We start from the raw sequence: 16,675 nt of genomic DNA, 5'->3' as shown, positions 1-16,675 counted from the left end.
GCTGGGCCCAGCTGCCATCTTGAGGCCTGCCTGGCAGTGCCCACGTGCACCTCCTGGCTCCCTCATCTCTGAGGAAAGAGGAGGGTTGGATCTTACATCTTAGAGTTTTTCTTTTTTCCTCAGTGCTTTTCAGTGCCAGCTTTCATCAGAGAAATTTAGCCTGCAGCCTGGGAGTCTGCGAATTGTATGTAATTTCTCTGTACTGAATTCCAACCATGTGTTCTTTCAGAGTGCCTCATGAGAAAGTAGCAAGGGTGTACCACCCCCTCAGAGTGGGCCTTCAGAGCTTTTTGTCTGCTCAAAGTCAGCGAACTGGCTTACAAGATTTCCCACATAAACAAGTCCCCTGTATGAGAAAATGAGGACAATTGGGACATAAATCTTACAAATGACTAAAATGATAGCTGTCTTGGCCATGGCAGATCTGATAAAGCATATTCCACCTGTTGTGGGAAGGCAGCATTTGGCCACAGCAGTCTGAAAGTCTGTCAGAATTGCAGGGATTCGAGGTTTAGCCTGGAAAGATTCATTCTCACTGTCTCTTCTCAGACCTATCTAGAGGTAAGTCTGTTCACGTGATATAGGGTATGTTGTTTGGTGGCTGTGCTCTGGGTATGGGGAGTGGTGTGGTTGACTGAAGGAGGCTTTAAGGATGACTCAGACTACTCAGCATTGCAGGGGTTGGAAGGGACCTCTAGAGATTATCTAGTCCATTCCCTTCCTGATCTTCTATATGGAGGGGAAATCTGTGCATGGTTTTTGATCTAGCCCACCTCTCTGGTGTCTCCAGAAAGATATGCTAAAGCTTTAATCACTAGAACCCACAAAACTTAAAACACTTGCTAGTCTGTCATGACTGAAAGCTAGGGTACAGATAATACAGATACAGAGAATAAATGCCTCCTCTAACCTTCTTTCTTCTAGGATAATTGTACCCAGAAGCATTCTGCAGGATTTGACTCTCTACTCCACATGATTGTAAACCTTTCTATCTTAGACTTGTTCCCTTTTGTTTAGACAACGTATACTGAACAAGTAATGAGTTAATATGAGATGGGAGCACTTGTATGGCAGATCAAAGAACGTCTGTTTCCACAGCCATATTGAAACAGTCTACCTAAGCTTCCATGTAAACCATATATAGACTGTGAATAAGTTTTACCAGGCAAGGCCATTGCTGCAGAGATTCTGAAAAAAAAAAAAAAAAAAGGAATTTTAATAGAATAAGGAAAATGAAATGTCTCTTAAATCAATATGGAAAAAAGAGTCTGACAGTTTTATTACTCATTATCTTCTATTTAAAGAGCCATTTAAGAGTATTCCAGGTACCACTTAAAATCTTAGGGTTCTATTGATAAAGATATATTTGATATTTATGTTTGGTGACCCTTAAGACACTTTTATATTACTCTTTCTCAAAAGAGAGTGTGCTTCTGCAAAGGGTTACATGCAAGGTGAAGTTACATGCATGCTTTAACCTTGGTCCCAGTTGCAAATATTCAGGCTCAAGCTTGAACTCCTTTGTCTCATTGTGCTTGATGCTGAAAGCATAATTCATTGATTTTTAGAGGGGTCTTGAATGGACTGAAGGTATATCTCCACATCTATCATTTTTAATTTAGGCTTTCTAAAAGGTCTCATTCTTATGGGACTAATTCTCTGACCAAGTTTTCTGTGCCCTTACTGGATCAAAACATTGATAGCTTTGGTGGCACGGAGATGCATGGAAAGCACTGCTCACACTTCTTTACTTTCTCTTTCAAGGAAGAGTAAAAGGAAGAATTTGATAACGCAATTGGTGGTACTTCCTCTTTTGTAATTGGCTGTGGAAGAAGCTGCTATTGCACAAAGTCCCTCCTTCTGTGAGCCTAGCGAGGTGGTGAGTGCATCTATGATACAAATCCCTGAACCTGGAGAGTATGTACAGTTTAATATGGGAAGCAGATAAATTCTCTCTCCTTCTGCTTTGATGCAGTGTCTCAGTGCCAGTGTAGACGTGCCTATTTCTTTACTAGTTCCATGCCTTAGACCACAAGGATTTTTGGTACTTCTTGAGAATTACTCCAAAAAGAAATAAGTATATGGGAGTCTATATACCTCCTCTAATTTAAATAAAACAAACAACATGAGTAAGGACCACTTGTGGCTGCAGTTTAAAGCCACCTGGAGCCATTTTCCATGAAATCAGTTTCTGCATTTTAAAACAGTATTAGGCAAAGGACAATCTTCTGTCATTACTACTTAATCTTAACCCTCCAAAGGTCTCTTAGTGATACCACTAGGTTTTTGACATGACTTTAAAAATGGAGAAAAAATGCTCTTATATGGTGATAGTGTAATGAAACACAACCATCCACTGGCCACTGGGACTCTGGAGGCAGAGATATGCGGGGGTTTTATAGTGTTTGTGAAGGATACTTTATGTTCTGTAACATATGGTATTGTTGTTACTCTTTGATTTGTAGTTTTGGGCAGACACATTCTCATAACCTTTGTGCGCCTTCGGCTTTGGAGGTCCTAAAGCTGCTATTGTTCAGTCAGTTTCCAAGCTCAAGAAGAATGTTTTCTTCATAAAGAATATGTTAAATATTACCAGAATTTCAGCATCAGTTTTATATTTCAGGCATATGATTTGGCGTGTTCCGTAGATGACGAAACATAGCTTTTAAGTTATGATTTAATTTAGATTTTTTGAATTAAAAAAGCAGCTGTTTCTCTACATGTGAAACGTGAGTCCACTGTAACTTTACTTATACAAGTGCTGTTTTCAAGGTATAATAAATATATTGTATAACCCAAGAGCAGAGTAAGGGCTGCATTCAGTACAAGCACATGTCTAGTTGCTTCCTACCAATGAGTGAGTGCAAGGCTCAGATAAGCTTGACAACGCATTGTCAGGGGCTTGGATAAAGTTTATTTTTCTCTCTTTAGTTTTCATTCTTTTGCCAGACATACCTACTCCCTTTGCTGAGCTGATTCTGAAGAGTGGTAACATGATTTATGGGAATTATAGTGGTGTAACAAGTTTCAGTAAAGGGTACGTTTTAACAGAAGAGAGGACACAACTTTTGGATTACATGCTGGACAACAACTATATTGGCAGGAAAGTTCCTATGCAGAGAGAGAATGAAAGATAATGTACTATTTAAGTTCTGTTTCAAGAATTTAAGGAGCCAGTGTGCAGCGTAGTGAAGAGGGTAAAATTCCCATCGTGTTTAGATGTGTTGCTGATGCTATGGTAATCATAAAGTATAGGCTGAGAGATGCTATATGGAGTTCTAAAAGATTAATTTCTTCAATGGGGCAAGATTTTTTCAGAGGCATAAAAACCTGATGCCATTGCACTGTATTTTGCTCTAGATGTTTTCCTAGGAAAGTTTGTAGTTTTTTCACCCTTTTTTGTGTGTGATTTCACAAATTAAAAAATAAATAAATAAAAATGATTTTTTTGATAATATACAGATGAATAAAGCCAGGTTATCTAGATGTGTTAATAGCTATGTGTTGTAGTAGGCAGGGAGGTCACTTCTTTAGGAGCAAAGTAATAGGAAATAACTTAGGACAGAATTTTGCCTCACTGAGGAAAACAGCTCTAACAAACAGCCAATAAATGTTGTTGTTCTCAATCAGTGTCATTTTTTACTTACTGCTGTGTAGTAAGAGGCAGATAGAGTAGACAGGATCTAGCACTTCATGATATCTGCACAGGGAGGGACAGTAAGTCCATTTTTCATGCACCTATCTGCTCTCAGAATTTCGCTTGTGCCTCTTCTTGGGGCATCCTAGGAAGCAGTGCTAAAATGAATGTCCTTGACATTTCCTGCACTTCATTCCAGGTATTGCACATCATTTATACACAGTCTCACAATGGAATAATTTTTTAGAGATATTGTGGGTAGCCAAAATATGTGGAACTATTTATTTGAGGACAAATTTCAGTTTAAATCTTAATGCTATGTGCTTTTTTGGTCTTTTTCTTTTTTTTTAACTGAATTCTTTCCATGTGCAGCAGTCCATGGTTAAAGCCAGGCAAATAAGCTCTTTGCATCCCTGCCTCCTGTTAAATCAAAAATCAAAAGATTAAGGGGATGAGAAAAATTCAGCGTAACCCACAATGACTTCCTGCAATTTAAAATAAAAAATCTTCTTTTCATTTGATTGGTTAAAATAATTATTTGAGGTAACATAAAATAAACATAAAATAACAAATATATAATAAATAAAATAAAATAACATTAATAAACATAACATAAGGAATCTCTTTTATTTTTTCTTTGCTTTTTTTTTTTAACCTTTAAAATATATTTAAGCTATTCATTTAAAAAGTAGCTGATTTCAGGAGATGTACCAATAATTTGCTGTGAGCTGTTGAAAAGTTTCACTCAGAAAATATTCAAGTAAAATGTCCAGATATTATTTCTTCATTACATTTTGGTATTGTCAAATTATTTGATGAACGAGATCTGAGTTTTCAGATATTTCTACACATTGCCCCAGCATGACGTTTTCTGACAAAGATATTTGCCTGAAAAATTTTACCCTGTTGCCCTGGACACACCTTGTGTGACTGCAAGGCACTGGTAAAGGATGGATGTTGAAAGAAGAGACTGATTATTCTTCACATAAGATACCTCCACCAAGAAATTCTGCTAAGAGAAGTAGAATCAGTGCAAAGCCTTTCACTGGGAAAAGTTGGGTATAGAATGAAAGTGATAAATCAGTGACTTAAATCAAAACTCAAGGTCCATAAATTCCTTTTTCAGCAGTAGGTTAAACTGTCAGCTTTAACAAAAGCTTACAACGCTTGCCTGCTCTCTGGTTCTGATGCTGAGATTGCTATTGCTACCAGGTGTCACGCTCACTGCTGTGCCCTGCCACACTCTGAAAACTGCCTGCTTGTGACTACTAGGACCTGACTTAGCTGGGGCAATGTGTCCAACGTGTTGTTCATACAGAGTTTTCCAGTGCTGCCTTGATAATAAATACTAAGCCTGACAGATTTGCTGCAGTCATGTGCTAAACTTGCTAGAAAAAGATCCCAGGCTATAAGCTTGCTGAAAAGAAGGGACTCATTCTGCAACTGCCATTCTGAAGTTTTTTCTAAACCACCTGACTAAAAAGTCACCTAGCTGTAAATGTCTTGGTACTAGATTTGGTTTTAATTTCAAACCAGCTCGCTGAAATGTTTGGTGGTGACAAATGTTTTTTTGCTTTCCAAGCAAGTTTTTTGTTTTATTTCAGGTGATCTCTTTGGTGCCACTTGTACCACACCAGCTTCTGCTGTGTTGTCCTTGTTACAAGTCTGTCAGCTTACCCTATACAGATCCCTCTTTTCAGGTTTCATAGTTCAGTCAAATCAAATTTGAGCTATAAGAGTTTTTCAGGACAGAAGCAGCTCAGCAGCAGGCGTGCTGATGAACCAGCATCCACTTGAAAACACAGGAGAGATCATAGGGACTGCACGGACTGTGAACTTCATCAAAGTGTGTCTGTGTGAAGTTCAGAAAGATCTAAAATGGACTGCTCTGGAGAAAGTAGAAAATGTTAGAGAGGAACTGCCTGGAACTGGACAAAAGAGACTCAAGTTTTATGGGCTGCTCAGTCCCTTGAAAAGGAATGTTAAGTTAATTTGAAGTGTTGCAAATGCCTTCTGTGGGGCATCTGCTGAGCAGAAATTTCCTCTGCACTTCTCAAAGTCTGGTTTAGACAGGCTAATAAATCTCTGCCTCCCTTCAGCTGCAGCGGGTTGGCATTTTATGGTTTCAGAAGTTGAAGAAGGGAAAGTTACATCTTGTACAAAAAGATAATTCTAGGACAGCACCAAAGGAGTACACAGACTTCATCACTTAATGCTCTCTGCTAAGTAGCTGAGCGTGTTGTTTTAATGGAAAACAAAGGCTCAGAGTGCAGGAGGACAAAGAACTGAGAAGGCTGAGTAGACAGAAAGGAAACAGATTTGTTTGCAGAGGAGACTGGGGAGATATAAGGAAATCTGTATGTGTGCACATGATTTGTGGTTGTCGTTGAAGCCACAGAGTGCCCTGAATCAGATTCTACAATCTATAATTTATTCTATGTTGCTGATAAATGAATCAAAAATAATATCAATTCAAGATAGTGACTTACTTTATTAATTCCATGTTTTTGAGTCACCCAGCTTGAAATGCTCAACAAAGTTAGAAGTACACATACTTGATAGTGCGTTCTTATAATTTGTGATTAATTTGACCTGCAAAAGATGAAGCCTAAAAAGAATGCAAACATTTATTTGAAAATGTTTGCATTCAAACAGTGATTTAGTGCAATATGTAAAATTACTGGCAAAATAATAAAGTTATGTGTTTAAAAATGTAAGGAATAAGTTCCAGTGATGCTATAAATTCCAAGAAAATATTTTAGGAACTACAACACAGGAATTTATTACAGCTTGACTGGAATAACAACTTCTCCTTGGCCAACAAAACACAGCTTTAAATCTGTGAATGAGTATCAAAGCTCTTTAGATCCACAGTTTTTAGAGCTATGTGTTATTTTTTAAATTTAAAATACTAAAGCAACATGTTAAAATAAGTCCAGTATGATTTTTACCATTAAAATATAATAAATGCAAACTGTGACATTTTATATTTGAAAGTATTTAGGCTCAGCGAGACACTCCTCTGTTTTCCTGCCCTTAAGATGATGTCAGGAGCTGCATTAGCAGAGTAGTGCCTGGACCTCAGTGCAAAGCAGAGACTGGTGTGGGTTTGACAGTCACCATTTTGTCTGCTAGGTCAGAGTCTGATAGTTCAACATCCTTCTAATGAAAAGCACATTTCTCTGAGCAGTGTAGTTATGCACGCAAGATTGGTGCTGTTGCTGTGTTCTGTATGCTGGCACAGAGCAGCTTCTGTTACATCTTCTGCTCACATGACTCCTCAGCTGAAAGGAACCTCATCCAGAATGTCTGAGGCCTGAACTTAGCTCTTGATCACTTTTGGCTCAGAAATCAGGAATCTTTATAGTCTTCTAAATGCATACATATCAGTGCTGTGGTAGTAAAATCCTCCTATCCTCCTTGTGTGAGTGCACTGTTTGCATGCAAAGCACTTAGCTCACTGCTGAGCCTGTTACCTGGTTGGGAAGCAGTTATCCCTGTGCTGTGGCTGCAGACTCCGGGGAAGCTGGGAGAGGAACCTCTGAACTTCATAAGTCCATTTTCCACTAGACTCCCTTTTCTATTTTTTTGCATTTTACATTTTTTGCAGGTGTCCCCTTCCACTTAGCAGGGCACAGACAAGATTATGGAAGATATGACTGGTTTTATTGGCCTCTGTGTTGCAAGTGTTGCAAATCCTTTTCCTTCTGTAGCTCCTTGGATTTTTCATTTGCTGGCAGGTGTGACCTTGGTGCCTGGCTTCTATTAATATGGCCCAGTTTTGATGATTCACATGAATTAAATGTTCAGCATGGCTAGAGATACCAACGTTCAAAGGCAGAGTACTTCAGTGCTGAGATTCTTACGCTGATCATTCCTGTGGTGCTCAAAGTGAAAGAAGATGGAGGATTAAGTGACTGCCAGATTAATAAAAGCTTGATGTTCCTGCCCTAAAGATTTTACTATAGAAAATTCAGCTGCATGTTATGACCCATATTCAAGGACTTTTGAAATCAATTAAAATGCTTCCTTTCTTGTCACTGTTGCTATTCTTGCCACATTTGAGCTGAGCATTGCAGAGCCATCACCGAGTGTGGGCTCCAGTAAGGCAGAGGTGATGTTCTCTCATTTATCCTCCAAACTGATTATGCTTGACTAACCTGGATTAGTTACCCTCGAAGGCAGCTCCACGTGCCTTATGACTCTTCCCTTTTTGTTTGTAAGCCTGGTGTTCTGCATGAAGTTGTGAAGCCGTTTATTGCAGAGTGGATGTTTTAAGTCTGTCATGGGTCTATCAGACCTGCTTTCTTGGAGCTGACATAGAGGGATTCAGGCTTTTCCATGCTCTTATGGTTTGGAGAGCTCTGTCCATCACATCCTTCCCAAAAAAGTCATGATAAACAAGTGGTGGGGCACACTGTTGTTTTGAAATTCAGTGCAGACACATCCATGCTGATATTAAACTGGGTGACCTGTGTGTGGATTTCTGTCTGGGTCAGTACAGAACTCTGAACAGATAAATACCCTCCAGGTATGGCCAAAGATCTGTCTGCAAGTTTGCTGATGATACTAAGCTGATACTGTTAACTTTCTTGAGAGATAGGAAGTCTTGCTGAATGATCTGGATAGACTGGGTAATCATCAGTAACATGAGATTCAACAAAGGAAAAGGCCAGGTGCTGCACCTTAGAGCAGTGTCTAACACAAGCACAGACTGGGAGACAAGTGGCTGGAGAGCAGCTCAGCAGATAGGGATTTGGGAGCATTGGTCAGCACATGAGCCAGCAGTGTGTCCTGGCAGATAGAAAGGCAAAGTTCATTTTGGGGTGCATAAAACACAGCATTGCCAGCTGGTCAAAACAGGGGATTCTCCTGCTATATTTAACCTTGATGAATCCTCACCTTGGATAATGCCCTAAATAATATACTTCAATTTTTGGTTAGCCCTGTTGCGGTCAGACAGTTGCACTTGATGAAGGGCTCTTCAAGCTAAGATTTCTGTCCTGTTCTATTCCATTTAATACTAACTGTTCAGCCACTTTAATGCTAGATGTGACTACACTGCACTTCTCAAGAACAGTAGCCACTTAAAGATGTGTGCTAAGGATTATGATGGTAGCTGTGTCTGTAGTGCAATATGCAAACTGCACTAGTTGCAAAATAAAACAGAAACGTTTAGGCTGGTTTCCTCCCAGTTTAATGTTTTTGTATGCTTACAGGTGATTCAGATTGGAAAAGATTCCTAGATTTTAAAAAGATTTACTTCTTTTGTATAGAAAATATTCATCTGAGACCCACTTTTATCTGTCTAGTGTCTCCACTCTTCAACAGGGATTGTGTATATGTGACCAATGACCAAAGTGGTTTCACTGTATCTATGTGAGAAACAGAAGACAAATCATAGGGCCTATTTCTGGAGGGATCAGCCTATTCTCATGCGAGAGGTCTTCTCTTTCAAGTAGAGAATCATCCCAGAGTTCTGGCAAACCAAGTGATTTTTTTCTGGGTTATTTGCTGGGAAAATTCCAATAATGCAATTTAAAACCTCACAGAGCCCACATCTTGTTTTTCTCCGAAGTTTCCCAAATGTGTTGTTTTTTGCATTCATATCACTTAATAATTCAGTCCTGATCTTCCCGTCTGTCTTCATTTTATGTCCCATTTTGGGGTTTTGAATACACTCCCTTTTCCCCAAATATCCTGCTGCATACCAGAGGTGTAACCATATCCACAGTCTTAACTCCAGGTGCCTGGAAGCTGATTCTGCATAAATTAAAGAGAAAAGGTACATTTTTCTCTTCCTTCCCAGAACATTGCCCCAAATTAAACTTATAGACGGTAAGTCTAAGTCCGAATAATGCTGTGTCCACCTCTAGTTCAACAGTGCTCCATACTTAGCAGTCAGACAAACAAAATCTGCGTCCAACCCTTGCTGATTCTTATTCCTTTGCATTCCTCTGTAGTCCTTGAAGCTCTTATGTCTTTGACATAACCTGCACACATGAGAGAAGTGAGGTAGCCCCACACTTAACAAATAACTACAAACAGAGATGAAGTAGATTCCAGTCATAGGAACAGAACCTCGCTGTAGGTCAGACTTTATTCTCATTTCCAGATGAAAATTAATTTGGGGCAATATAACAGAAATATATGAAGAAAATGTTATGAAGTCCAGCTTTTTCTCACATATACTTGAAGATAATCTGGAACGATTGCAATGGAGACAACTGCCCTGGAAATTAGATGTTCCAAAGGATGAGGTTGGTGAGGGTGGAAGCTTCATTGGCATGTCAGTTGATGAACCCATTGATTAGCACTACATGTCAATCAGTATCATCTGATCAGGACCAGTGGAGCTTTGAGGTTCTATGGCTTTACTTCTGCAATTTCATACAAAGTTTATATAATATGTTTATTAAAGAAAAACAACACAATAAAACAAATGAAAAAACAGGCAAACAAACAAAACCAAAATACAAAATCTCTTATGTACCAAAGCAGGACATTTTGCAGATTCAGCTGACAGGAGCCGATGTATTTTGTGCTTACAACTCGCTTTGGCTCTAGATAGAAAAGCAGTGAACTCAGATCTCACAGATGACTGCTATTACCAGTCTTGTCAGATCCCTCCATTTTGGCACTGAAACTTTTCAGGGTTAGAAATTTGTAGCTCTGAATCCTGAGTGAAATCTAAAACCAGCTTCTCCATTCAAATTTTAGTCTGAAATCAGTGCACTCTGAAATCAAGAAGCAGCTGGAAAAAGATGTCCATACAACTCTTTTTCTGTTTCCACTCACAAAAACTACCTGCTTCATACTGATATCTCTATAGCAATTAAGATAATTTTTTGCAAGAAAAAATAATACTAGATGAATATTCCCTATGTATCTGAGACACAGATACCAAACAAAGTGAAAAGGTTAGCTGAGTTTCTGGTTCTAAATAGTAACTTTATGGGAAAAAAAGAGCATGGTAATCCACCTGATGCATGAGTAATTTAAGAAAACAATGGCATTCATCACTGACATAAAACACTGCTGCTATTTCATACAGCAGGACATAAACCTACCCTCAAATTCTTTTAGCAGTTTTATAAGTATCTCTTCTTTGCTGTGAAATCAGCACTACCAACTGAATCCAGCATGACTTCTTTAAAACTGACAACATTCTGGATTTCTATTTGTTCTCTATGGCAATTCCAGACTGTGTTTGATTTAATAAGAGTATCCATCATTAGCCAAAAAGAAAAGGTTTGTAGTAGTATTGTCTTGATACTGTATTATTTTCAGAAAATGCATTACAAGTTTGATATCTACTGTCAGAGATGAGATAAACAAAAAATGAGCGCAGTATGCTCTGGTGCTGGGTGAGCTTACTGCAATACCAGTCAATTATAAGACTTTTTCATGGCTCCTACACTCCTCTCTGAAATGTTAAAGGTCTCACTAATCTTATCAGGTCATTGATTACCACCTGCTGAGCACAGCAAAGAAACAAAGAATGTGTAGATCCATCACATTCAATACATATCAGTTTATTTTTACTCTTTTCTCATCTCCAAAACCATTCTGTTTTGTTTTTTTTTTTTTTAATGAAGTGAATATTGAAATTTCTTTGTTCAAAATGAATGCCATGTGCCTCTGCTAATCAACATCTGTTTCAACATCGTGCCAGGTGATACAGCACACCATAATATAATTGTGGCAATGGGCTTTTTCATGCCAGGGATGCAGCTTTCACCCACGCTGACTACAATGGCCAGCAAAAGGGGAAGTTTCCATGGAGCTTCATCCTGCTTCATCCCTTTCCCTTAGCTCTCAGACTCATGAAATAAAGCCATAAAGAGAGTGTTTGTTGCTGGAAAGGATGTGGAAAAGTTTCTGCACTGCAGTGGGCTTGGTAGTAGCACAGAAGATTGCCTAATTAATAAAAGTGAGGTGAGAATTAGGAAAATAAAAGATGCTTCTTTTCAGAGCTGAAAATTGAAGCATGTGAGATAGTCTGGAAGCTCTGATTATAATTCTTCCTTATACAGACATCAAAGCAGTGGGACTGGAAAAATCCCTAAGGAGTTTGTGAAAGAGAGTTTTGACTAAAGATGGGTATAACTAATATGGGTCAAAGCTTGCATTAAGTGGATAAGAATTCAGTTTGTCAGCTTATTCCTTTCTACTAGCCTGCCAAAATTTGGCAGGATATATCAAGAAGATAATCTCTATTATGATGTTTTTAGAATTTCCTGCTTTGCTTCATCCTGGAAATGCTTCAAGATTGGCTTTCTGTGGTATTGTGGAACTTCATTTTTTTCATTTCTTATTTATTTGTGTGCTGGCTGTTGGCCTTCCTTTTTCACTATCTGAAGACTAAACTAAAACCTTTGGGAGAAGGCAAGATGAGGTTAGCTGAATTGGAAACCGAGGTTAAAGAGCTTGAGAAGTGGGAATTGAAGGAATTTGTTGCTATTATCAGAGTGGCACCATCTGAAGAAATGGGTCTTGGATACTTTCACAGCCAGCAGAAAATCTGGGAGGAAAGTGTGGCCAAGGCGTTTGCTTTTGTATTCAAATCAGTGATGGAAATAAAACCACATGGCCTTCATTTAGTGACCAAGCATCTCTGAGCAAGCAGCTAGTATCTCTGCACTTGGACTGAAGGAGATGATTTATTTCATCACGATACATGGTTCTTCCTAGGTACCTTTTAAACACCCTTTTCTACAACTGGCTTTTGCTCTATTTTGGCATGGGCTTGCACGTTGGCTGGGTCTGAGCTGTATGCAGTAAAGCATTGCAGAGTTCACTGTTTATACCTTATGTGATACAGATTAAAAGTTGGGCTGAATTCACAGAAGCTGAAGTACTGCAATAAGGCATTTTTATTTCAAGAATGACCTACTGGTGCCAAGGATTCCAACACTGTAACTTGTTAGCAGAGTAACACTGAGCCAAGGCCTCAGTGCAGCAGATAACAATGATCAACCCAATTTTTTTTTTTGTACTTTTCCCATGTGGACATTCATCAGTATCCAAGGACCTTCTCCAGTTGAAAATCAATGAGACTGGAGCTAGCTGTGGGATTTGTAGGCATGCCTACATGCATGCACTTTTTCACAGTGCTACACACAAATTAAGTGTTGATTCCTGGCTAACTGACAGATAATCAAAGATAATTCTTCCAGATGTTGCTAGGTGGTGTCACAAGTGACACTTCATTCGTGCCAGTGAAGTGTTTGAGAAGTGGCTGCCAAATTGGAGATGTTTCATGACAGCTCTTAGACTGGTGGAAAAAGCTACTTTGAACTTTTTTTAGGGGTGATGTTAGTGAAGGGATCAGGTTTTTGTTGTTGTTGTTGTTGTTTTTCTTTGTAGGTGATAAATCTTTTCATGAAATAGGGTCACTTGGAAAATGGGAACTTGCCTTCTTCTAGAAATGTCTATCCCAGTGAATTCTACTGACAGCTCTGAGATGCCATTATGATGGAAAATCTGGCTTGAGTTGTTTTCAAATCATGTACTCATTCATGCCCTTGGCTTTTAGAAAGCTGTAGGATTCTGTCTTTGAATTTCCACCAGGAAAATTTCAGATTCCACCAGGGAATTCATGTACTGATTTCACTCAGTGCTGTTGAACTGTGTGCTACTGACATCACTTTGTCCAGAGTTAAGAGTAGTAAAAGGACTTAGCTGGAGAAGTTGCTACTATAAGCACTACTTTATTTAAATTTAATAAAGGATATCATTCAAAGATCATGTTAGTGCAAAGTTTTACTTCTGTAATGAATTTCTAAAGATGTGTGTTTTAATGATGTTGACATGTCACAGGTCATAGGACTTAGCCCATTGCTCATCGAAGGTACTGGAAACACTCTGACTTTAATGGGCTTTAGACCAGTTCCAGAGTGTTGAGGGAAGTGTTTTGTGAGGATTAGTTCTTCTTGATAAAGAACCTTCTCCTCAGCAAGAATTTCCTCTGAACACAGAGGTAATGAACCATTTTCTTCATTCAGTAGCTTTAAGAAAGATAACTGAAAGATTAATTTGGTAACACTTGTAGAATTATCTGAAATTCTAACGTATCTATGCAGAACCAGAACTCTACTCTGCATTATTTCTTGTTCTTCACATTTGAAAAAATGCAGATATTCCTCGTTTTAAAGACAACTTAATAGATAGTTTACTAATTTCAAAAGACTTCTTAAAATTACTATTTTTTTAAGAATCATTAAAGTTTTCCTTTCCTACTTATCTTATTTCAGTGAAATGACAACCAGTGACATAAGAAGAAAATAAGGGTCCAATCTTTGTGTTTTGTAATGAATAATAAAGTGTTTTAACCTCTTTAGGGACTTAACACCACGTTAATCCTTTAATCCCCAGAAAAACCAATTTTGTTGACATGAAAAGAGGATATTTAGCTTCATCCAATTAATTTTCTACCTTGGAGATACCATGATTATGAAGATCAGATTGAATAGATTCATTTGAATATCCTTATTGTTTAAAAAGTGGTATTTGTGCCAAAAGATAATAGTATCAGAAACAAAAAAATTATATCACAATTATACTCGATTCTCCTCAATTTAAGAAGAGCAATGCCAATACTTTGACACCCAGAAAAATCTAACACTTCTGTAACAGTTACATATTGGGCAGTTGTTAAATTCAGATGATGCTCATGCCTTGAGAACCTTCAATTTTTTATTTAGAGTTGCTCTTCTCACACTTTAAGCACCTACTGAGAAAATACTCTGTAGCAGAGAAAGGCTAATAAAATGTGTTCAGTAGATAAATTTGTGTGGGAATTGGAGAGTGAATCTTCTTTTTAACCATATTTTACAATTAGGGATGGAAGACAGCAGAATATTTCCTTTTTTGCCTGTCTTTGCCCCATGGCTTTCCAAATTCTTAGCTTCTGCAGAGTTTTGCCTAAGTAATAAAGCAACTGTTCTATGCTCTTTTTCCAAATGCGTGGCATATGGAAATTGACCTGGATTTTTCACTTTTCATTTAAACATTTGCAGAAAGGTCAGGTTTTCAAACATGTTTTGTGGTACATCAAAAGGATAAGGCTTTTTTGAAAAATCCTACCTTATAGTTTGCTGCCTCTGGAATGAAAAGGCTGTGTGAGTGAGCAAGGGTGGTTTTACGGTTAAGACATCAAAGTAAGATTTGGAAAATCCAGCTTAAATTCCCCGCTCAGCCATAGACTTGACGTGCAGTCTTGGGCAGGTCACTTGACCTTACACCTTCCAGCAAAAACGGGTGGATAATGCATCCTTTCTTCTATTTTTTTTTAACTTGCCTTTTCAAACTGAAAGTAGTTTGGAGTACAGACTGAGCCCGTAGTTCAATGATACGATACATTTGTGTTGGTCCCGTAGTACTGGATCAAAACACCAAAGCCAGATAGACTCTATTATACCAAAGCTGTCACTTCAGAAGATCTTGTACCAGTGATCCTTATGCTGGATATCACTCCCTGTACCACTCTAAGAGTGTGTCTTATCAAACCCTTTAAGCCAAAGAAAGCCCAGGGTCCTGCTGTGTATTCTTTCTCCTCTGTTTCAGCATTGATGGGACAGCTGTGCAATTGGCCGGATCAGTGAGAGGATCCAATTCAAAAGAAGTCTTAACCCCCACCAGAGTTAGTTTGTCAGTCACAGCCAGATGTATGGTTGCTAATGCTGTCACGAGGAAGGAGATGGGAATGCAAGGCTGGGGTGGACCAGGTGGGATCATGCTACAGACGCACAGACCTCCAACATGTTGCTTAAGGGCTCTGTTATGTGCAGTTTATAATATAAACATGCTGTCGAAATCCCCAGTTGTACTGGTAAAACCACAGTACACTGTGGGAACACCAGAAGAGCTATAGTGGGAGAGCTCCCTAAGCATGGCCTTATACACAAACCCTGGCACTGCAATCTAAGAAGTGGTATTGAGAACTATTGTCTGCATTTAAGCCACACCACAGGTGCCCAGCATACCATGGTTCTAGTAACTAACTACTCTCATCTCTTTCTGAACTGTGCTGGGCATCTGCAGCTCCTCTCTCTGTAGCTCACAGGAGTTGTGCTTGCTCAGGAGCTTTGGTGACGTGTTGTTTGTTTTGATCTAAGAGAAATATGATAACATTAGAGAACAAGAAGTTTTCATTCTGATTGAGTCATGCTTCCAGCTGTGGCTTGCATGTAAAATTGCTTCTCAGAAGTTCATTCATCAAAGCCCATTAGCACATGCTAGGCACCAAGTTCAGTGAATTGTAAAGGCATCCTAAACATTCTTCCCTCAACTGTATTCGCAACAAGGTTTTATTCAATATGAGTAAAGCACTACATCTTTCTTATCTTAGTTCTTCAGAGATCAGTGCTTGATCTGTTGAGACATTTTTTGTTGATGTCTTGGCTGACCAGACTGTGTTCAATGGCTTTAGCAGGGCTTTTTTTAATGTCTCCAGCTGTCAACAGTTCAAGAGACATAGTAAAATATCTATTGTCTGAATCCTTTTGCTGACCTTGGGTGGAGTCAGTGTGGTTTTGCATGATGAAAGTGGAGAGAAAGATTGAGGAGATAATTTCCTAATTCTGAACTTCTGAACTCCATCCAGAAAGTTGTGGTTTTTTTGTTTTTCATTTTTTTAAGAATGTTACTACTGAAATGTCAAACATTCAGCATGTTTCGCTTGCATGGTATTAGGAGGGCTGCATGCATTATGATGTCTTTAAGCATGTGAGCACATACTATGAAGTAGAATATGCTTCTTCCACAGCTCACTAATTCAAATTTCTAAATCAGCAGAACACTAAGTGTTTCTGTCATCGCAAGATTTTGGGGATTTCTTGCACAGAATTAAAACATCATTATTTCATTCTAAACCAGAATATCCATTTTCACTGGCAAAACAAACAAGATTTAACATCCTTAAAAAACACATACATGCATTAAGAACAACTGTACTGCAGTAATCTACGGTTTCCCTGATGTGAATCTGTCCTAAAGTATTTCATATTTGGAAAATTTTAGCACTCTTCACCATAA

Source organism: Cyrtonyx montezumae, unplaced genomic scaffold (assembly GCF_038088225.1).
Source record: "Cyrtonyx montezumae isolate F1298 unplaced genomic scaffold, pur_monq_1.0 scaffold_7, whole genome shotgun sequence".
Lineage (NCBI taxonomy): Eukaryota > Metazoa > Chordata > Aves > Galliformes > Odontophoridae > Cyrtonyx > Cyrtonyx montezumae.
The sequence above is the reverse complement of the archived record's forward strand: the minus strand, read 5'-3'. Positions refer to the sequence as shown.